Here is a 24673-nt window from a genome sequence, read left to right as displayed (position 1 = left end):
TGAAAGAATACTCACTCTGGAGGTGTGCGTTCCCAATTCACACCTTTCTCTTCCATAAATTTGGCTGAGGCGGAGTGTTTAGGATCATTGTCTTGGAATATCCTATGGTGAGTTGGGTAATATTTATTCACAAATGGCACCATACATCCCTCTACTATTGTTTCTTGGAAAAATTTCTTATCCATGATCCCTACAGAAATCAAAAAATGTTGTTCATTAATAAGCAACTCCTTTTATTGTGCAGTTACATGTACTCTACAGTACAGCATGTATTTTTACAGAACACAGGCACAGAATAAAGTATAGTACGGTACCTTCGAAAAATAATAGGGGACCAGCTCCTAATCGTGATATGCCTCCCCATACATGGACTTTCAATGAATGCTTTGGGCGTGGTTTTAATGAGATATGGTTACGTTTCCGGAATGACATTCTGGAGAACCGCTCAAGGGCAACAGACGATTCATCTGTGAAAATGACATCATCAAATGTTTCACCACTCTCAATCCATCGCCGTGCCTGTTCCACTCTTTTTTCTTTATTCACATCTCTTATCATTGGAGATATCCTGTGAAGAGCCAAAAATAATGAAATCAGATACAGTTATGAAATTACAGATTTACAGATTACTGTATATACAGTAGACTGTATGTGCAGTATACTGTATTATATACCTACTGTATACATTAAACTGTACATACATTAAGGTATATACAGAGTAATATATATATATACATACTGTACATACACACACACACACACACACACACACACACACACACACACAGTATACAGTATGTAATCATCACAATAAGCCGGCAATGCTTCATTGCTGTCTCTGAGTGCCTATACAGTAGGTATCTCTTTTGGGATAGAATATATACAGTATATACACACACACATACTGTATATAGTATAAAGTACACACTCTGTATAATGATTTATGGCATTGTTATATCACGTATCAAGGGATTATTAACAGTGCATTTACTGTATGGTTTATACTGCTTTCAGTATTTTACCTTGTTGCGCCAAAGGTCCATCCCATTTTCCGTCGCATCCTTCTGATGCTGGTGGCCGATATGTCCAGGTCATACTTGGAATGAAGAATTAGTTTTATTTGCAAAGCAGTACGCTCATCATCCTCACGAGTTAGTTCCTCCACAATTTGTTGCACTCTCCTACAGTACAATACAGTATGAAAAATATGAATTAATGAACAGCACAATCACAGTTACAATAGATGAAGTTTTTTTTTTATTTCCAAAAAATTGTCTATGGTATAAAGCAAGTCATTTAAACATTACAGTAGTGTACAGTACGTACCATGTGCATTTTGTAGGAAATACAAATCTGGGCGTTGTTCTCTCGAATGCATGATAGCGCACCGTTTCTAAAGTGACTATAATGCCACTTTCCTTGAGTCATGCATGGATCTCTTTGATGGTTTTATTTTCTTTTTTCATGTTGGCGATTATCTTGCTCATCGTTTTGTTGATAGTTACTGGCATGTTGTCCAACTATAATTCCTGTATGGAGAAAAAACATTTGTGAATACTGTAGTCTAAAATTTACACATCTGAAAATTTATAAGAGTTTTATGATAGAAGTTAATACTGTACATGTTTACTATACAGTACCTGATGTTCAAATTTTAGTATTGTATACTGTACAGTACTGAAAATACCACTTCAGTGTTATGGACTGCAATTAGTTTCCTGTATGAAACAGATACAGTAAATAACCCTCCTTGGAAGTGCATGGGCCCTGTGAGACTTACAGTAGTGTACAGCATAAGGGGCGACTGACATGATGTACAAGCATTACATACAGTACATGTCAGTACTGTATGTAAATTCTTCAATTATTGCCTAACAACAATGCTGCTTACTGTATATTAAATACTGTAGGCCTAGAAATGTGCATCTCAATATAGTAGTTAAAAACACAGGGGCCTATGTGGATAAGCGAGTTCTATGCACACTAAAAATGGCCGCCGACCGTGAACCCCCAGCACGTGGCAGCGCTCAGATATGGAGTGAGAGATGGCATGAGTTTTACAGGCCAAGGGGCAATGCTGAAGGAGTGTCACAATCCCCTAGCTAAAATACACCGGGATAAGCGAGGGCACATTACGTTATACCGAGCTCGATCGCTGAGCAACCTGACAAAATGGCCGCTGACCGTGAACCCCCAGCACGTGGCAGCACTCGGATATGGAGTGAGATACAGTATGGTATACATTTTACAGGCCAGGGGGCAATGCTGAAGGAGCGTCACAATCCCCTAGCTAAAATACACCGGGATAAGCGAGGTCTATGCACATTACGTTATACCGAGGTCGATCGCCGAGCAACCTGACAAAATTGCCGCCGACCGTGAACCCCCAGCACGTGGCAGCGCTCGGATATGGAGTGAGATACAGTATGGTATACATTTTACAGGCCAGGGGGCAATGCTGAAGGAGCGTCACAATCCCCTAGCTAAAATACACCGGGATAAGCGAGGTCTATGCACATTACGTTATACCGAGCTCGATCGCTGAGCAACCTGACAAAATGGCCTCCGACCGTGAACCCCCAGCACGTGGCAGCGCTCGGATATGGAGTGAACACTGTACTATCTGAAAGACAAATCTACTAAAAAAATAGTTACTGTACTTGAACTTTGGGTATAAAAATCGGTACTCTCAGCGTGGGAGGCAGGAGACTGCAATTACAGCTGCACGTTACACTGAATGATAATGTACGATACACTGCACAATACGCTGCAGGTACACTGCAATTACACCACACGATGCACTGCACGACTCTGCATATGCACTGCACTATGTGATACAGTACACTGCACAATACGCTGCAGGTACACTGCATGACACACTGCAATTAAACCACACAATGCACTGCACGACACTGCATACTGTATGCACTGCGTGATACGACAACATTTCCCTGCAAAATATGATACAATGTACACTGCACAAAAAACTGCAATTACAGTACCACATGTGTATACAGTACACTGCACGATGTGATTCACTATGCATTACACTCACTGCACAATACCATATACTAAATGTACACTGCATGACACGCTGCAATTACGCAGCACGATACACTGTGATACACTGCATATACTGTACACTGCATGATACTGTACACTGCACAATCGTAGACCACGTGGATTGTAAAGAACTACTGTATATATACAAGTTTAAAAAAGTAATAATTGTTTTTGTAAAACTCATATCGATCTTCTTCCATGTCAACTTAACGACCATGTCAACCTACAGTAACTGGTGTCAACCATTTTCAAAAGCCGCACCATCTAGGTCGACACCAAAAAACAAATTGACCTTTTGACCCGGGTTAATGTTTGGTCCTTGTTTAACCATTTGTTTACCACAGATACAGTGCTGTATAGACCGGATACCTGCTGCTACAGCAGCCACCTGCTATAATGTACTGTACCTGTAACTACAGTAACTTAAAGTACAGTAATCTACAGTAATGTACTGTACTTACAATCCCTTATGGCCTGCAGGCGTCTTGGGGTCCTCCGGACGAGGTCACTCCATCTCCTCTGCAGTGACCTCACTGATCTCCTCCGGTTGTATGTCCGGAGGATCTCCCTGCTGGCCCTCCGGTAGGCTCTGACCTTCTCCTCGTTGCTGGCGAGAGTTCTGTCCCGCCAGCGAACGAGGAGACGCAGCTCACCCAGAGCATAAGGACGGTCCCTTACAGCAGCCATGACACCGTCCTTATGCGCAATGAGCATCTCAGACGTCGTGCATCTCAGACGTCGTGCGTTCCAGGCATTCAACGTAGTTACTGTACTTTGTGGCAGTTTCCCTTAGTTTTGAATATGCCCTTTCTTTGACCACGGTATTTTCCACTGTCTTGCCCTACGCCCTTCCCTCCTGGGAGCCTGCACAGGTCCTATGCAATATGTAGATAAAATAATACAGTGTATTATTACAATAAAAAAAAAAAAAGAAGGCACATCACGTCTCGAACCCTGGACCCCCAGCGTGGGAGCCTTCACCCCTAGCCCACGACGCCTCATGAGAGACTCCCAATTTCATGTGTGAAAGTACTGCAAACAGCGCCCGGCCCCCACCCCATTGGTGTTGGTTTATGCCTTAGAGGACTCGGACGCTCGCATTTGTCAAGCACGGTATTTTCCACCGCCTCCTGCTAGCCTATTGCCCTTCCCCCCTGGGAGCCTGCACAGATCATGCAGTAGACAGGGAGGGAATTCAGGTCATGTGCAATACACAAACGCCAAATATCTACTGTATAGTACTGTTTTGCTCAGTAGCGTCAGAATACACTCATTTCTACTCATTGCCGTTGTGCAGTTGCATTTAGCGTAAAGAATCGCTCCTGCAGATGTACTTTGATTTATGTGAAACCTGTGTGCATCCTTCCATTGGATGTATTAGAGAGAAAAATTTTTTTTTTTAAATGATTGTCACGGGAACACATAAAAAAAAATGGTTGGCATTTCCTTCCCATTGGTGTTGGTTTACAGTATGCCGTAGTGGACTCGGACGCTCATGTAATTGCATTTCAAAGGCACAGTACAGTATTTCCCATCGTCTCCCCCTACCCCCATCGCCCTTCCCCCCCTGGGAGCCTGCACAGGGAGGGAATTCAGGTCATGTGCAATACACAAACGCTGAAGATCTACAGTACTGTTTTGCTCAGTTAGTAGCGTCAGAATACCCTCATTTCATTCCCGCTGTTTAGTTGCATTTAGCGTAAAGAATCGCTCCTGCAGATGTACTCTGATTTATATGTAACTTGTGTGCACCTTTCCATTGACTGTCTTACAATGTAGATAAAATAATACAGTGTATTATAACAATAAAAAAAAAAAAAAGAAGGCACATCATGTCTCGAACCCTGGACCCCCAGCGTGGGAGGTGGGAGCCTTCACCCCTAGCCCACGACGCCTCATGAGAGACTCCCAATTTCATGTGTGAAAGTACTGCAAACAGCGCCCGGCCCCCACCCCATTGGTGTTAGTTTATGCCTTAGAGGACTCGGACGCTCGCATTTGTAAAGCATGGTATTTTCCACCGCCTCCTGCTAGCTACTGTAGCCCTCCATTCCCAGACGCTCATGTATTTTAAAAGCACGGTGTTTATACATTGTCCTGTACATTCTTCCTTTTACACAATTACTGTAGTTGCGTCTCCATACACATACAGTACTCCATACTTTTTCCACCGCCTCCCGTTACGCCTACAGTATTGCCAGAGCTGTAGATCAATCCGCCGCTATACTGTACGATCGAAAGTACTGGATTAGTGGAGCATTAGCCACACAGTGGTGGAGATGTGTAATGCATGATGAGTATCTAGATCGCCTCAACGCGCCTACCTGTGATTAAACTCAGCTATCGCCTTAGCGTGACTAAACGCCCGTCTCGGCGGAGAAACAGTCAAGATAAAGGTGGCTACATCTGTATCTCACTAGGTCATGCTTTTTCCTACCTTCTCCTCTCCTCCCCTTACCCAATCATAAAAAGGTGTTTACATGATGACATATATTTTTCTGTTTTGTTTAGGAAGTGGCAGTTATTGGTGACTGCCAAAGGATGGACTGTCAAAGTCGAAAAATATCGTTATTCTCATGCCTTGTACTAACCCCATGCGCTTGCCCGCTGCACGTGCACATTCTCTCCCGTGCGTGCGCATATTTGCAGTTGCGTGACGGCGTGTCCAGGAACATGCGCTCAAGCGCGTGGTATGTGCATTTACGGTAGAGTTTGTGTGCGTCTGGCGGGCGACTCAATTGTCACATAGTTAATCCAAATAGTGCATTTTGTAGGTTATGGTCTCCTTAATAATATCAGTAAGTTTGTTTAGTGTAACTGGTTTATGGACAGAGAAATCCCTCTTTGCATGATACGAAGGGTCAGACAGGTTTTGAGCAGTGGTGTTTGGTATGCAACGGTAGAGTATATTATTAGAAACATTCCGGTATTGGTTTGAGAGAAATCAATCGCTCCTGCGAATAGTTATGTCTATAAGAAGATTATGGACATTTACTATATTTGCAGGTCATTATCCATGCGAATCCTGAGATTCCCTCCCACCTGAGCAGTATGAAATAGTCACAGCCCACCTGTTTGAATCAACCTATGACCTTTTGTTATAATGTAAGGACAGATTCCTGCGTCCAATGAACAATGAGATTGTAGGCCCCTTTGTAGTGTACTGTATGCAGTGTATATAAGGCAGCCAGCTTGGGCCAGCTCAGTCTATTCTCCACAAAAGGTTTTCATCACTGACTAACTTGAGAGCTGGTACCAGGACTGCGCAGCGATCATTCCCCAGTGTGTAAGTGTTTCTCTGTAACCAACTTGTTCTCTGTTTGTATTTGCCATACTCTCTCTCTCTCTCTGTTATTGTTACGCTGTTGTATATTGTATATGTGTAGTTATTATGTTTAGATATTGATGTTAGCCTGTAGTGTATGAAATGTTAACTGTATTTTCCCTTTTTACATAACTAAATCTCGTTAGTAAAGGTTTTGGAACCTTTGCAAGGTATTGTGCGTTTATTACATTGCTGAGAGTATTCGGAGCGTCTCAATCGCTCAAGCAGCTTTTATATTAACAAGGTTAAGAAGCGTTATATCATTACAGTATAAGCATATCCTTTCATTGTGTTGCATACAAGGTTTACTGTGTGTCATCCTGTGAGCGTCTGCGCCGCTCGTGTTCCTCTTGTGGACACGGCGTCCGCTACGCTAGTAGCGTAGCATTACGGTACTCGGACCGCCTATAGCGTGCTCGATACCTAGCGTAAGCCGTGAGCGAACGTGTCGCTCGTGTGTCTCGACCACGGCCTAGCGTCTGCTACGCTAAGTGCGTACCCTTACGGTACCCAGTACGCCCATTGCGTACTGAGTCTCTTACCAATATATAGTGAATGTTATAAGATAAATATTTAGCTTTATCAAATGTATGTAATGAGGAACAGTGTTAGAGATTATATTTGTGTTAGGGAGAAGCTCGGAGAGGAGACCCTGCTTGCACCTTCAGGGGGCAGGCTGTCAGTCACTAGGCCCCACACCCAAAATGCAGTGATTCAAGTGGAGCGAGGTAAAGGTTCAGCCAATCAGCTCCTAACTGTCACTTTACAGGATGCATTTGAAAAATGACAGGAGCTGATTGATACATCTCCCACACAGTGTATTAAATAAATGTTTTACATTAAATTCACTTTAATATTAGGGACTGATTCAAATAGCTGCGAGAGCCGCTGACTGTGCAGGATATGACTCAAGTGCTGGTTTCTGTTTTCAGCCTACGGAGGTGGAAGCAAAAACTAACAACTGTAATGGGCTGATATGACACTAGCATAGTTCAGAACCACTACAGTATATGGGTGAGAGATGGAACCTGGAGCTCTAATTGATGTATCCCCTTTACTCTCAGAGAGCATTGTGGTCCACTAAATGATCTTATTAAAGGGTCCTCACAGGTTGCGCATAACCCTCAACTGTCCCACTTTGGACAGTACAGTGACTCTTCAGTGACTGTCCTGCCGTCCCACCTGTGGGCTGCAGTATGCATAGCAGCAGATGAATAGATGCTGTGTACCTGCATGCTTCTTCATAGTGCGGGGGAGCCTGGGGGCAGCTCAGCACACCTTTTTCAGACACGCATGGTTTTGGTGCGTGCAAGGGATGCCAAATTTTAACTCCCATATGTTGCATAAACATGGGTGTGGGACACAGGAGGATGGGAACAATGAGGGTGGAAATTTGGCCTTCTGACTTAGCACATTAGTTAAGGAGCTGTCATGGGGAAATTGGTTCAGACGGGAGGTAAAGGGGGCATTCATCACTCTCCATAGATATCAGAGATTATTTACTTACAGCAGGATGGACGTAGACAGTTACTCTATACATACATATAATAAAACTGTAAGGGTTGTGTCTGTACATAGCACATTTTTTGAGAAAATTATATTTCTAGGGACTGTTTATGAACTATGTGTGATGTTAGTGTATTAGAATGCTTAATATTTGTAGACACTCCCTTACTAATCTGTGTAAGCCTGAATCTTCAGTGATGGTCCCTGGGACCAGGGGAATGCTGGGAAGTGGATGGTCCAGTGGGCAGTGTGCCTGGAGTTGGAGGGAATAAACAGCACAGCAGTGAACTCACATATTTCTGTGTCCTGATGACTGGATTTACAAACGTATGAACAAAACATGGTGTCAGAAGAAGTTTAACTTGGACTGCTAGTGCTCTCAGAGTGTGAAAGAATCTTGCAGAGGTCTGTGGCTGTGATACTCTGTGTCTGCAAAGCCTGCCATGTGCTCCTATCTTCAAACAGTGAGTAACCATGGATAAACTGGCTCCTCCAACCGGCATGCTGATGTCTGGTAACTTGTTTGAAAACTGGAAAAGATTTAAGCAAAGGTTTAATATATATCTTGCTGCATGTGGAGCTGATTCAGAGGCTGACAAAACGAAGGCATCCATTTTCCTCCATGTGATAGGAGAGGATGTGCTGGACATTTATAATAGTTTTCAGTTTGCTGAGGGGCATCTTCTATAATGCAAAGGTTTGAAGATTACTTTGTGCCAAGGAAAAATGTGACATATGAAAGATATGTTTTTCACATGTGATCAGACGTCTGTAGATGGATTTGATCAGTATGTTACAGAACTGCAATCACTCAGTAAAACCTGTGAGTTTGGTGATTTAAAGGATTCACTGATTAGAGATCGTATTGTCTGTGGAATACCTGATAATGGACTCAGAGAGAGATTGCTGAGAGAGAAAAGGCAGTTACTGTGTGTAGTTTTAGAAAAGGGATTTGGTAGAATTTAAAACGGCGCTCCTGATGAATGAAAAAGTCCTGCTGCCTCCCCTTTACCTGCACGGTAGGGGAAAGGTACCACCCTTTAATTCATTTTTGGGTCCCATCGGCACCGGATCCCTTTGGACCCAATTTTGATGGTCCTACAGTTTCCCCTGCCTGGCAGCTTGCCTTCCTCGTGGCCAACACTCCCCCTTTAGAACCTATCACTTTTATGTGTTTTTATCCAATAAATTGCCTTTTTACACGGGTGACCTTTTATGAATGCTTTCTGGATAAAGATACCTTGATGTGCAGACGGAACACGCCTCCATCAGTGAGTACCGGTACGCAGCTTGGCATATAAAGATACCTTGATGTGTTTTTTATCTCTATTTTACACTGTAAGTTAGGTACGCCAACCAATCTAGTACCTTTATTTCAAAGAAACCCTTACATGCTTCAAACCTCGCTCACTTACTGTAAGTGAGGTACGATCACCTTGCTTGAAATTCCTTCATATTACCACCTTATATCTAATGCATTTATGTGAAGATTTTCCACTTTGAAAAACCACCTTCTAATCTGTGTGTTTTTTTATACCATCACGTCTCATGACTTTACTGCTTTCTGGAGGAACTACGTCTCTTCTTCAAGAATCAGGATTCCATCAAAAATCCCATAGATTCCATGATACCATCGTTCCCTGGAAGAAAAATGTCGCCTCTCTAAGAACTAGGATCTCATCAAAAATCCCACAGATAAGTATTCTTTTTTTCCATTCATCTTAAACCATAACCTCCCAACTGAATCATCAGTTTCATTCCCCCACTCCCTTCCAGCGCCAACTCCTTTTCACCCATACACCTCCTCCAGTTACTGTGTGTAGATCTGCAGAAATAACTAGATTTCAAACCAAAAAGTTACACAAGGAAGCTGATGTGCATGTAGTGCAGAAAACAGAGCCATGCAAACCTCCATTCTCAAGAATGAAGCAGTCTAAGCCACAGTCTAATAAGGAAATGTGTAGTAGATGTGGAAATGCTCACAATCCTAAAATGTGTCCTGCTTATGGTAAAACCTGCATAAAATGTGGTAGACTTAATCACTTTGCCAAATGCTGTAAAATTAAAAGTAAAACAACCAAAGTGCATGCTGTTAAACAAACAGATGAATTCTTTGTGGATTGCATTGAACTTTGCAGTGCAGATAAGAAAGAATGGATTGTCCCTTTAACTGTGAACGAGATTGTCATTCCCTTTAAGCTTGATACTGGTGCGCAGGTGAATTTAATATCATTTCAAGACTATAAGACTTTTAGAGTAAAACCTAAAATTCATCCAGCCAAAGTGAAAGTTACAGGGTACACTGGTGAGGAAATTCCTGTGAAAGGTACATGCTTAGTGACACTGAAATATAAGGGACAACAGTTTAAAACATCTCTACTGATTGTGGATAAAAATGTGCAAATGATTCTAGGATTAAGTTCCTGTGAGAAACTAAGCTTGCTAAAGAAAGTTTTTATGGTGACATCACAAGTAGAAGATGACTGAAAATCGATGTTTACAGAATACAGAGATTTGTTTGAAGGTCTAGGAGAGCATAAAATAAATATAGACACGCAAGTTTCTTCAGTGATACACCCCTGTAGAAAAGTGCCATTTGCGCTGAGAGAAAAACTGAAACAAGAGTTAAATTGCATGGAAGCCTTGGGTGTGATACAGAAAGTTGATGAGCCTACTGAATGGGTAAGCTCCTTAGTAATTGTTGAAAAGACAAATGGACAACTCAGAATATGTCTAGACCCCAGAGATTTAAACAAAGCTATTAAACGAGAACATTTCAAACTACCAGAGATGAAATCATGTCGCAATTTGCAGGTGCAAAATAGTTCAGTAAATTGGACGCATCTTCAGGATTCTGGCAAATGAAGCTAGATGAGGCCAGCTCAAAGCTTTGTACATTTAATACACCAGAAGGTCGATACAGATTTCTTAGACTACCATATGGAATTTTATCTGCTCCAGAAGTATATCACAAAAAGATACACATGATTTTTGAACATATTCCAGGTGTTGAAACAATGATGGATGACATTATTGTCTGGGGATCTACAAAGGAAGAACATGATTCTAGATTGAGACAAGTAATGGAACTTGTCAAGAAAGTGAATCTAAAGCTAAACAAGGACAAATGTGAATTTGGCGTGAATACACTTACCTTTATAGCCGACGTGGTCTCGGATCAAGGTGTAAAACCAGACCCAAGGAAAATATCAGCCATAGTGAACATGGAACATCCTAACAACAAAGACGACGTCAGAAGATTCCTAGGAATGATTACTTACTTAGGAAAGTTTATTTCTCAACTCTCTGAACGAACAGCCTCTCTTAGATGGTTGTTGGACAAAGATAACGAGTGGATGTGGTCACATGAACAAGAAGAAAGTTGGCAAAACTTGAAACAGAAACTGTTCCATGACAGGCGAGCAAAAAGCTTATCTGATCTAAAATCTGGTGACCAAGTCCGTCTTAGAGATCACGAGAAAAGGTATTTGGGTGCAGAAAGGTATTGTGCAAGCACAAGTAGCACCAAGATCTTATACTATACGTACAGAGCATGGAACGGAAGTAAGAAGAAATCGGGTGGATTTAAGATCTCAACCTAACCATAATGAAGACAACATGACTGAAGAATACCCTTCATCTGACATGTATGATGATCCTGATAATGGTGAACAAACCACGATTCTAGAAAGGTCCAACATGGTCGATGAAACACAGACTGTGTATGAAAGACCCAAAAGGGAAATACGCAGACCTGAGAGACTCATTGAAACGTGTTAGATGATGTTCTTAATATGACATTGTTAATTGTTGCATTGAAGCGTACAGGGCATATCTTTAAAGAAAAGAGGATGTGATGTTAGTGTATTAGAATGCTTAATATTTGTAGACACTCCCTTACTAATCTGTGTAAGCCTGAATCTTCAGTGATGGTCCCTGGGACCAGGGGGATGCTGGGAAGTGGGTGGTCCAGTGTGCAGTGTGCCTGGAGTTGGTGAGGGAATAAACAGCACAGTAGTGAACTCACATCTCTCTGTGTCCTGATGACTGGATTTACAAATGTATGAACAAAACACTATGGAGGCAAAAAAAACTCTGGAGGTGGTGGCAAGGGCTAAGACTCGGGGGGTAGCCTATACGGCTAACCCCCCCATCTAGTGCCAAACCCTACTCTCTACTTGGCCCTAACCATAACAGTGATGCTGGGATTCTGGCATCAGTCACATGACCGCCACATCCCGAAACTGAGTTATGTATGATCAGGGAGAGGAGCAATAAAGGAAAAAAACAGACCCCTGACCCTCAGCATGTGTAGTGTGCAAGCTCCTCAAGTCCTAAATGACTATAGGTATATAAATATAGAAAGCTGGTGTTCCGATCATGCTTCTGTGGAACTTAAAACCACCTAAGTTATATAACATAACGTAGTGACTGTTCTGTAGAGGAACCTAACTGAGGCGGGATGTGGCGCAAGGGACTGTGTTTAAGTGCTTGGACGGGCCCACAGGGGTACAGGGGAAACCACCGGTGGGCCCCACTGCCTGGGGCCCCACCTCCTGCTCTAAGGATCGGGTTCCAGACTGTGCACTTGAATTATACATTATACATATGTTACCTTATACTGGATTATGGTGTATTTTCTACAGTGCATTGCTATTAATAATCTGTTATTAATCTGGTACATTATCATGCATGCAGCATCTGAATTTACTGTGTATATTTATGAAGGAGCCCAGACATTACACTCTCTAATGGTTAGTCAAGCCAATGAGCTGGCAGGCCACACACCCTCTGCAGACTGGCCACACCCCTACCACGGGCCCCTACCACTGCATTTCCCCGGTGGGCCCTACATGCCCCAGTCCGACACTGTGTGTTTATACCACATTTACCTTTATCCCCAGCAATTTTCCATTTCAATTCAAGTGCCTGCAGTTTCCTATAAGCATGTGTAAGAGGAATGGTTGCCCAAAGGTACTCAGGCGCTACAGTATGAGATGCTATGTCGAGCAGCGGCCTCAGGTAAATACAGGAAGTCACTCCCACAAAGATAAACAAATACAAAACAGAATGGAGGCTGCGCTAAAATTAATATGCAACAACAGTATTGATGTATTTAGTACTTCAAAATTTAATAATATGGATTAATATACTAAAATTTTTGGGTAAATACTAGAGATGAGCGGGTTCGGTTCCTCGGAAACCGAACCCGCCCGAACTTCATGTTTTTTTACACGGGTCCGAGCGACTCGGATCTTCCCGCCTTGCTCGGTTAACCCGAGCGCGCCCGAACGTCATCATCCCGCTGTCGGATTCTCGCGAGGCTCGGATTCTATCGCGAGACTCGGATTCTATATAAGGAGCCGCGCGTCGCCGCCATTTTCACACGTGCATTGAGATTCATAGGGAGAGGACGTGGCTGGCGTCCTCTCCGTTTAGAGAAGAGAGTGAGACAGTAGAGAGAGACACAGTAGTAGTAATTTTGGGGAGCATTATTAGGAGGAGTACTACTATACTACTACTACTTGCTGAAGTGATATAGATTAGATAGTGTGACTGTATTAATTATCTGACTTGTGGGGGAGACACTGACAGTGGGGAGCAGTTAGAGTCTGAGAGCAGGACTCAGGAGTACATATAACGTACAGTGCACACTTTTGCTGCCAGAGTCAGTGCCACACTGCCATTGTGACCACACTGACCACCAGACCAGTATAATATATTTTGTGATTGTCTGCTAGGAGTACTACTTGCAAGTTGCTGATAGTGTGACCAGTGACCTGACCACCAGTTTAATAATCAATCACCACCACCAGTTTAATATATATATATATATATATATATATATATATATAATTGTATATAATATATATATATATATATAATATTGTATACCACCTACCCGTGGTTTTTTTTTTTTTCATTCTTCTTTATACATACTACTATAGTAGCTTACTGTAGCAGTCTGCGATGCTGCTGAGCTGACAGTGTCCAGCAGGTCCGTCATCAGTCATTACATAATAAATATATATACCTGTCCGGCTGCAGTACTAGTGATATTATATATACATATATATTGATTTCATCTCATTATCATCCAGTCTATATTAGCAGCAGACACAGTACGGTAGTCCACGGCTGTAGCTACCTCTGTGTCGGCACTCGGCAGTCCATCCATAATTGTATACCACCTCCCCGTGGTTTTTTTTTTCTTTCTTCTTTGTACATACTACTATAGTATAGTAGCTTACTGTAGCAGTCTGCGGTGCTGCTGAGCTGACAGTGTCCAGCAGGTCCGTCATCAGTCATTACATAATAAATATATATATACCTGTCCGGCTGCAGTACTAGTGATACTATATATACATATATATTGATTTCATCTCATTATCATCCAGTCTATATTAGCAGCAGACACAGTACGTTAGTCCACGGCTGTAGCTACCTCTGTGTCGGCACTCGGCAGTCCATCCATAATTGTATACCACCTCCCCGTGGTTTTTTTTTTTCTTTCTTCTTTGTACATACTACTATAGTATAGTAGCTTACTGTAGCAGTCTGCGGTGCTGCTGAGCTGACAGTGTCCAGCAGGTCCGTCATCAGTCATTACATAATAAATATATATACCTGTCCGGCTGCAGTACTAGTGATATTATATATACATATATATTGATTTCATCTCATTATCATCCAGTCTATATTAGCAGCAGACACAGTACGGTAGTCCACGGCTGTAGCTACCTCTGTGTCGGCAGTCGCTGGTCCATCCATAAGTATACTAGTATCCATCCATCTCCATTGTTTACCTGAGGTGCCTTTTAGTTGTGCCTATTAAAATATGGAGAACAAAAATGTTGAGGTTCCAAAATTAGGGAAAGATCAAGATCCACTTTAACCTCGTGCTGAAGCTGCTGCCACTAGTCATGGCCGAGACGATGAAATGCCAGCAACGTCGTCTGCCAAGGCCGATGCCCAATGTCATAGTACAGAGCATGTAAAATCCAAAACACCAAATATCAGTAAAAAAAGGACTCAAAAATCTAAAATCAAATTGTCGGAGGAGAAGCGTAAACTTGCCAATATGCCATTTACCACACGGAGTGGCAAGGAACGGCTGAGGCCCTGGCCTATGTTCATGGCTAGTGGTTCAGCTTCACATGAGGATGGAAGCACTCAGCCTCTCGCTAGAAAAATGAAAAGACTCAAGCTGGCAAAAGCACCGCAAAGAACTGTGCGTTCTTCGAAATCCCAAATCCACAAGGAGAGTCCGACTCCAATTGTGTCGGTTGCGATGCCTGACCTTCCCAACACTGGACGTGAAGAGCATGCGCCTTCCACCATTTGCACGCCCCCTGCAAGTGCTGGAAGGAGCACCCGCAGTCCAGTTCCTGATAGTCAGATTGAAGATGTCAGTGTTGAAGTACACCAGGATGAGGAGGATATGGGTGTTGCTGGCGCTGGGGAGGAAATGGACCAGGAGGATTCTGATGGTGAGGTGGTTTGTTTAAGTCAGGCACCCGGGGAGACACCTGTTGTCCGTGGGAGGAATAGGGCCATTGACATGCCTGGTCAAAATACCAAAAAAATCAGCTCTTCGATGTGGAAGTATTTCACCAGAAATGTGGACAACATTTGTCAAGCCGTGTGTTGCCTTTGTCAAGCTGTAATAAGTAGGGGTAAGGACGTTAACCACCTCGGAACATCCTCCCTTATACGTCACCTGCAGCGCATTCATAATAAGTCAGTGACAAGTTCAAAAACTTTGGGTGACAGCGGAAGCAGTCCACTGACCAGTAAATCCCTTCCTCTTGTAACCAAGCTCACGCAAACCACCCCACCAACTCCCTCAGTGTCAATTTCCTCCTTCCCCAGGAATGCCAATAGTCCTGCAGGCCATGTCACTGGCAATTCTGACGATTCCTCTCCTGCCTGGGATTCCTCCGATGCATCCTTGCGTGTAACGCCTACTGCTGCTGGCGCTGCTGTTGTTGCTGCTGGGAGTCGATGGTCATCCCAGAGGGGAAGTCGTAAGCCCACTTGTACTACTTCCAGTAAGCAATTGACTGTCCAACAGTCCTTTGCGAGGAAGATGAAATATCACAGCAGTCATCCTGCTGCAAAGCGGATAACTGAGGCCTTGACAACTATGTTGGTGTTAGACGTGCGTCCGGTATCCTCCGTTAGTTCACAGGGAACTAGACAATTTCTTGAGGTAGTGTGCCCCCGTTACCAAATACCATCTAGGTTCCACTTCTCTAGGCAGGCGATACCGATAATGTACACGGACGTCAGAAAAAGACTCACCAGTGTCCTAAAAAATTCAGTTGTACCCAATGTCCACTTAACCACGGACATGTGGACAAGTGGAGCAGGGCAGGGTCAGGACTATATGACTGTGACAGCCCACTGGGTAGATGTATGGACTCCCGCCGCAAGAACAGCAGCGGCGGCACCAGTAGCAGCATCTCGCAAACGCCAACTCTTTCCTAGGCAGGCTACGCTTTGTATCACCGCTTTCCAGAATACGCACACAGCTGAAAACCTCTTACGGCAACTGAGGAAGATCATCGCGGAATGGCTTACCCCAATTGGACTCTCCTGTGGATTTGTGGCATCGGACAACGCCAGCAATATTGTGTGTGCATTAAATATGGGCAAATTCCAGCACGTCCCATGTTTTGCACATACCTTGAATTTGGTGGTGCAGAATTTTTTAAAAAACGACAGGGGCGTGCAAGAGATGCTGTCGGTGGCCAGAAGAATTGCGGGACACTTTCGGCGTACAGGCACCACGTACAGAAGACTGGAGCACCACCAAAAACAACTGAACCTGCCCTGCCATCATCTGAAGCAAGAAGTGGTAACGAGGTGGAATTCAACCCTCTATATGCTTCAGAGGTTGGAGGAGCAGCAAAAGGCCATTCAAGCCTATGCAATTGAGCACGATATAGGAGGTGGAATGCACCTGTCTCAAGCGCAGTGGAGAATGATTTCAACATTGTGCAAGGTTCTGATGCCCTTTGAACTTGCCACACGTGAAGTCAGTTCAGACACTGCCAGCCTGAGTCAGGTCATTCCCCTCATCAGGCTTTTGCAGAAGAAGCTGGAGACATTGAAGGAGGAGCTAACACGGAGCGATTCCGCTAGGTATGTGGGACTTGTGGATGGAGCCCTTAATTCGCTTAACAAGGATTCACGGGTGGTCAATCTGTTGAAATCAGAGCACTACATTTTGGCCACCGTGCTCGATCCTAGATTTAAAGCCTACCTTGGATCTCTCTTTCCGGCAGACACAAGTCTGCTGGGGTTCAAAGACCTGCTGGTGACAAAATTGTCAAGTCAAGCGGAACGCGACCTGTCAACATCTCCTCCTTCACATTCTCCCGCAACTGGGGGTGCGAGGAAAAGGCTCAGAATTCCAAGCCCACCCGCTGGCGGTGATGCAGGGCAGTCTGGAGCGACTGCTGATGCTGACATCTGGTCCGGACTGAAGGACCTGACAACGATTACGGACATGTCGTCTACTGTCACTGCATATGATTCTCTCACCATTGAAAGAATGGTGGAGGATTATATGAGTGACCGCATCCAAGTAGGCACGTCACACAGTCCGTACTTATACTGGCAGGAAAAAGAGGCAATTTGGAGGCCCTTGCACAAACTGGCTTTATTCTACCTAAGTTGCCCTCCCACAAGTGTGTACTCCGAAAGAGTGTTTAGTGCCGCCGCTCACCTTGTCAGCAATCGGCGTACGAGGTTACATCCAGAAAATGTGGAGAAGATGATGTTCATTAAAATGAATTATAATCAATTCCTCCGTGGAGACATTGACCAGCAGCAATTGCCTCCACAAAGTACACAGGGAGCTGAGATGGTGGATTCCAGTGGGGACGAATTGATAATCTGTGAGGAGGGGGATGTACACGGTGATATATCGGAGGATGATGATGAGGTGGACATCTTGCCTCTGTAGAGCCAGTTTGTGCAAGGAGAGATTAATTGCTTCTTTTTAGGTGGGGGTCCAAACCAACCCATCATTTCAGTCACAGTCGTGTGGCAGACCCTGTCACTGAAATGATGGGTTGGTTAAAGTGTGCATGTCCTGTTTATACAACATAAGGGTGGGTGGGAGGGCCCAAGGACAATTCCATCTTGCACCTCTTTTTTCTTTCATTTTTATTTGCGTCATGTGCTGTTTGGGGAGTGTTTTTTGGAAGGGCCATCCTGCGTGACACTGCAGTGCCACTCCTAGATGGGCCCGGTGTTTGTGTCGGCCACTAGGGTCGCTTAGCTTACTCACACAGCTACCTCATTGCGCCTCTTTTTTTCTTTGCGTCATGTGCTGTCTGGGGAGTGTTTTTTGGAAGGGCCATCCTGCGTGACACTGCAGTGCCACTCCTAAATGGGCCCGGTGTTTGTGTCGGCCACTAGGGTCGCTTAGCTTACTCACACAGCTACCTCATTGCGCCTCTTTTTTTCTTTGCGTCATGTGCTGTTTGGGGAGGGTTTTTTGGAAGGGACATCCTGCGTGACACTGCAGTGCCACTCCTAGATGGGCCCGGTGTTTGTGTCGGCCACTAGGGTCGCTTAGCTTACTCACACAGCTACCTCATTGCGCCTCTTTTTTTCTTTGCGTCATGTGCTGTTTGGGGAGGGTTTTTTGGAAGGGACATCCTGCGTGACACTGCAGTGCCACTCCTAGATGGGCCCGGTGTTTGTGTCGGCCACTAGGGTCGCTTATCTTACTCACACAGCTACCTCATTGCGCCTCTTTTTTTCTTTGCGTCATGTGCTGTTTGGGGAGGGTTTTTTGGAAGGGCCATCCTGCGTGCCACTCCTAGATGGGCCCGGTGTTTGTGTCGGCCACTAGGGTCGCTTATCTTACTCACACAGCTACCTCATTGCGCCTCTTTTTTTCTTTGCGTCATGTGCTGTTTGGGGAGGGTTTTTTGGAAGGGCCATCCTGCGTGACACTGCAGTGCCACTCCTAGATGGGCCCGGTGTTTGTGTCGGCCACTAGGGTCGCTTATCTTACTCACACAGCTACCTCATTGCGCCTCTTTTTTTCTTTGCGTCATGTGCTGTTTGGGGAGGGTTTTTTGGAAGGGACATCCTGCGTGACACTGCAGTGCCACTCCTAGATGGGCCCGGTGTTTGTGTCGGCCACTAGGGTCGCTTATCTTACTCACACAGCTACCTCATTGCGCCTCTTTTTTTCTTTGCGTCATGTGCTGTTTGGGGAGGGATTTTTGGAAGGGACATCCTGCGTGACACTGCAGTGCCACTCCTAGATGGGCCCGGTGTTTGTGTCGGCCACTAGGGTCGCTTATCTTACTCACACAGCTACCTCATTGCGCCTCTTTTTTTCTTTGCGTCATGTGCTGTTTGGGGAGGGTTTTTTGGAAGGGCCATCCTGCGTGCCACTGCAGTGCCACTCCTAGATGGGCCCGGTGTTTGTGTCGGCCACTAGGGTCGCTTATCTTACTCACACAGCTACCTCATTGCGCCTCTTTTTTTCTTTGCGTCATGTGCTGTTTGGGGAGGGTTTTTTGGAAGGGACATCCTGCGTGACACTGCAGTGCCACTCCTAGATGGGCCAGGTGTTTGTGTCGGCCACTAGGGTCGCTTAGCTTACTCACACAGCTACCTCATTGCGCCTCTTTTTTTCTTTGCGTCATGTGCTGTTTGGGGAGGGTTTTTTGGAAGGGCCATCCTGCGTGACACTGCAGTGCCACTCCTAGATGGGCCAGGTGTTTGTGTCGGCCACTAGGGTCGCTTAGCTTAGTCATCCAGCGACCTCGGTGCAAATTTTAGGACTAAAAATAATATTGTGAGGTGTGAGGTATTCAGAATAGACTGAAAATGAGTGGAAATTATGGTTTTTGAGGTTAATAATACTTTGGGATCAAAATGACCCCCAAATTCTATGATTTAAGCTGTTTTTTAGGGTTTTTTGAAAAAAACACCCGAATCCAAAACACACCCGAATCCGACAAAAAAAAATTCGGTGAGGTTTTGCCAAAACGCATTCGAACCCAAAACACGGCAGCGGAACCGAACCCAAAACCAAAACACAAAACCCGAAAAATTTCCGGTGCTCATCACTAGTAAATACACCCTAATGCATGCACCAATAATAAAGTTAAAAAGTACAATTAGTACAATAGATAAAACAAGGGTTACCCAAACTGCCAGGAATGTTGAGAAAGCTTTCAATACAGGAAGTCCGTTCCAAAGTGTTTTCCCCAATATTAAAGTCCAGCATAGGCAATTAAATTGGAGGTATGTAATTGTCCAATGTTGAAACTTTACCGCTAGAGGGTATGATGCTCCAGATATTTGAATGGTGAGCTCCTCATGCAGTGCGGTGAGCAAAGTTCATCGGTTCAGCTAGATGCAAAGTCCTCCAAGCAGGGCCGGTGCTAGGGTGTTCGGCGCCCCCCTGCAAACTATAAATTTGCGCCCTCCCATATTCCTTTGGTGCGCGCCGGGAAAAGGGGTGTGGTCTCACAAGTAAGGGGCATGGCCACACAGTAGTACCCCCATTTAAAATTATGCCACAATGTAGCACAATCTTATTAATCTTATACGTAATGCCCCACCCGTAGTAGTAGCGTCCTTATACGTAATGCCCCACCCGTAGTAGTAGCGTCCTTATATGTAATGCACCCCAGTAGTAGTAGCATCCTTATACATAATGCCCCTCCAGTAGTAGTAGCATCCTTATACATAATGCCCCCCGAGTAGTAGTAGCATTCTTATACATAATGCACCCACAGTAGTAGTAGCGTCCTTATACATAATGCCCCCCAGTAGTAGTAGCGTCCTTATACGTAGTGCACCCCCAGTAGTAGACGCGTCCTTATACATAATGCCCCCCAGTAGTAGTAGCATTCTTATACATAATGCACCCACAGTAGTAGTAGCGTCCTTATACATAATGCCCCCCAGTAGTAGTAGCATTCTTATACATAATGCACCCACAGTAGTAGTAGCATTCTTATACATAATGCACCCACAGTAGTAGTAGCGTCCTTATACGTAGTGCACCCCCAGTAGTAGACGCGTCCTTATACGTAATACCCCCCAATAGTAGTAGCGTCCTTATACGTAGTGCACCCCCAGTAGTATTAGCGTCCTTACACGTAATGGCCCCCCCAGTAGTAGCGTTGTTACACGTAATGCCCCCCTGTAGTAATAGCGTCCTTATACGTAATGCCCCCCCAGTAGTGGCGTCCATAGAGCGCGCGCACAGACATACCTCACACACACACACACACACAATTCACACATATATATACACACCCACCACACACACACACACACACTTCTCTCTCACCCTCCACTTACCTAATCCAGTCTCCCTCTGTACAGCAGCCAGGTCCGTGTAGCTCCGCCCCCTTATGGCCGTTTAGCCACGCCCCCTACCGGCCCGTGTAGCTCCGCCCCCTTCTGTCCCGTACTCGGCGCTCTCACAGTCACACAGATGAGATGAGGTGAGGGAGGAGGCTTATCATGCTGCAGGTGCCCGCTGCCAGTGCCTGTCATACAGTGACAGACACAGCAGTGGCAGCAGCAGCAGGAGGGGGGACAGGACGGCGCAGCAGGGAAGGGATGCAGAGCAGTGGAAGCGCCTATCCGTCCCAGCGCCTCCCTGCACTGCATCCCTTCGCTGAGCGGGTAGCGCCGGGCCTGCCTCCAAGTATAGATGGTATTCTGGATTGCCGTAGGGGATGGTTCGGTCTCCAATTAAAATCCTGGCGTGGGTCCCTGTACACCTAACGCGTTTCGCTGCATTCAGATAGCAGCTTTTTCAAAGGTAACATTGGTTTAAGTGTGTGGGGTTTATATACCCATTTCAATATGGTGGCTAATTAGCACCTGAAACTGGTGTTGCATGGTTACTAAATAATAAACATATAAATACAACAGAATTGTATAGAAGGCAGACCTACTTCTCATATGATGGGAAAAATGTAGACAAAAATTCAATTTTAATAATAAAATACAAATAAACAACATATATGTACTTTTAGCAGCTGAGAGAACCAGGAAGTACAAATGTACTTCACAGCCAATCAATATATTTGTTGTGACTAATGTCGCTATGGAGAATATTTTAATGCACCACTATTGGATGGGGACGAAGTTGTAAGTAACACAGGGTTATCCCCTGTGAGTATCACATGTCCAGAGACCCGGCCACGTGACAGCTAGCGTGCCACGTGACCGATGCTCATGCCGCGCTCACCAATGGTAAGAGAGTATATCGGGCACCCGGTCATGTGACTGCCGACACGTCACATGACCGGGGCTCCGGCAGCGCTCATCAGTATGTGGAGATTGTTATAGAGTGGCCGCCGGGGTAGTTGCTTCCGCCCTCAATGCGGCGTCACTTCTGTCCTCGGCGGGCATACATGTGTAAAGAACCAACCAAGGGCGGTGTCAATAAAGGCGCTTCCGCCCTCACTAGCAGGATTCCAATCCTATAGACCATGGGTCTTCATCCTGTGGCCCTCCAGCTGCTGTGAAACTACACATCCCAGCATGCCCTGCCACAGTTTTGCTATTAAGGTATGCTAAAACTGAGGCAGGGCATGCTGGGATGTGTAGTTCCACAGCAGCTGGAGGGTCGCAGGTTGAAGACCCATGCTATAGACCCAGCACTACATAATGGATAGAGGTTTAGTACAGAGGGGATCACGTGACCGCATCTGGCCATGGTGCTTTAGGGGTTTTATTTAGGGAGTTCAAAAACGAACATGTTAGGGAAGAGAGATCTTACTAAGGGGATAGAAGAGTCTCTATAGTAAGTAAAGGAGATAATAGGAATTCTGTATAGCCAGTAGTGGGAAACAGCATGGGAGCACAAAATGAATAAAACTCTTTGTCATAATAACAATTCTATATATTATAAATGAAACTGGATCATATGACCACATCATATTCAATGGTCTTAAGCAGATTCAGTTCATTAACCAAAAAGCAATCCGATAGTATTGAGGTGTTATAAATATATAGTATTTGTAATAAATACAGTATAATAAAATAACAAACAAAAAAAACACACACAAAAACAAATTGGCATCAGAAGTGAGTTTTGTTAAATTATAGTATTCAATTCAAAAGCCTCATTTAAGCCTCCCGCATAAATTGTACACATTCTAAACATCCAATAAGCTTCTTGTTGGCATAGTCTCTTATGCCTATCACCCCCTCTACTGGTCAGTGGGATATGTTCCACCCCAATAAGTTTAAGATTTTTTGGATTGGCATTATGAGTAGTATGGAAGTGTTGAGAGACACTATGAGACTCGAGCCTCTTAATGATGGTTCTACGGTGCTCGAGGAACCTAACTTTTAGTTTCCTAGTTGTGCGTCCCACATATTTAAGGCAACATTCACATATAAGAATGTATACAACATAGGTGGAATTACAATTAATAAAGTGTTTAATTTCATATGACTCACCATTGTTCTCTGTTTTGACATGTTTAGTTTTATTGTCTATGTGGTTACAGGTAATGCATCTGCTTGCTCCACATTTGAAGAACCCTTTGGTTTCTGTTTAAAGCCATGAATGAATATGGGGGGTTGTTTTCGGTACTGGTTTAAAAAAACTGGGTGCACGTGTATTTTTGAGAGATTTATTCTTTTGAAAAATAAAAACTGGATCAACCAGTAATAGGGGCGCTAGTAAATAATCTTGATTCAAAATTTTATGATTTTTCTTTATAATTTGTTTAATTTGAGAGCAATGATTAGTATAAGTGGAAATGAAAGCTAGTTGTCTACTTTCCCCTGATTCATTATTTCTCTCTTTCTTCTGGGATAACAATACATTCCTATCCATTCTTTTGGTATCCTCGAATTACTTTTTCAGAAGGGCTTCCGGATAGCCCCTCCTTTCGAAGGACTCAAGCATCTCTAATGCTTGGTTTTCAAAGGCCTCTAAATCAGAGCAATTGCATCTAAGACGTATAAGCTGTCCCCGGGGAATGCTCTTCCAGGGGGGGGTAATGTGCGCTAGAATAGTGCAGGTATGCATTAGTGCCAACTTCTTTAGTATAATTCGTGGTACATATTTTGCCATCAAAAACTTGTAGAGACACATCCAGAAAGTTAATAGTATGTGGATGATATTGGTGAGTAAAAGTTAAATCATAAGTGTTGTGATTGAGAGTGTCAACTAAAAATTGTGCTGAAAGTGCATCCCCATCCCAGATAATGAATAAATCATCAATGTATCTGCCATACAGGACCAGGCTCGCGCCCCAGTCCCCCCCTTCAAATAAGATGGTCCTCCAACTCCCCCATATAGAGGTTGGCATAACTGGGCGCGAACCTGGTCCCCATGGCAGTACCCTTGACTTGAAGATAATAAGAATCTAAAAATAAAAAATAATTGTGACAAAGAATGTAAGAAATGGAATCTAGAAGAAATTTTCTATGTGCCACACTCAGGTCCCCATCCTGATTGAGTCGATTAGATATTGTTTGTATGCCCTTTTCATGGGGTATATTAGAATATAGACTTTGCACGTCTAAAGTGAGGAATGCATACGTATCTTTCCATTCTATATCATTGATAAGAGAGAGAAAATGGGTTGTATCTTTGATATGGGACCTGAGTGTGGACACCCAGGGTTGTAAAAATTAATCAACATAAAAAGATAAATTGGAGGTGAGGGAGTGAATACCCGAAATTATGGGACGCCCAGGGGGTGAGGTGAGGGATTTGTGAATCTTAGGTAGGTGGTAATAAACTGGAGTGACCGG

The 24673-nt window shown here is 44.2% G+C and overlaps 1 long non-coding RNA gene across 1 annotated transcript; it reads right to left on the bottom strand.

Annotated features, from left to right (window-relative positions):
• Window positions 1–320: 320 nt before the first annotated feature.
• Window positions 321–1523, bottom strand: LOC134928804 (uncharacterized). Its single transcript, XR_010178023.1, has 3 exons — window positions 1327–1523; window positions 1023–1181; window positions 321–568 (listed from the first exon to the last, which is right to left on the bottom strand). It is a non-coding gene; the product is annotated as an uncharacterized LOC134928804 (long non-coding RNA).
• Between the last annotated feature and the right edge of the window lie 23150 nt (window positions 1524–24673).

This window comes from Pseudophryne corroboree, chromosome 5 (assembly GCF_028390025.1).
Source record: "Pseudophryne corroboree isolate aPseCor3 chromosome 5, aPseCor3.hap2, whole genome shotgun sequence".
NCBI lineage: Eukaryota > Metazoa > Chordata > Amphibia > Anura > Myobatrachidae > Pseudophryne > Pseudophryne corroboree.
Note: the sequence above shows the minus strand (reverse complement) of the source record. Positions and strands in the feature narration are given on the sequence as shown.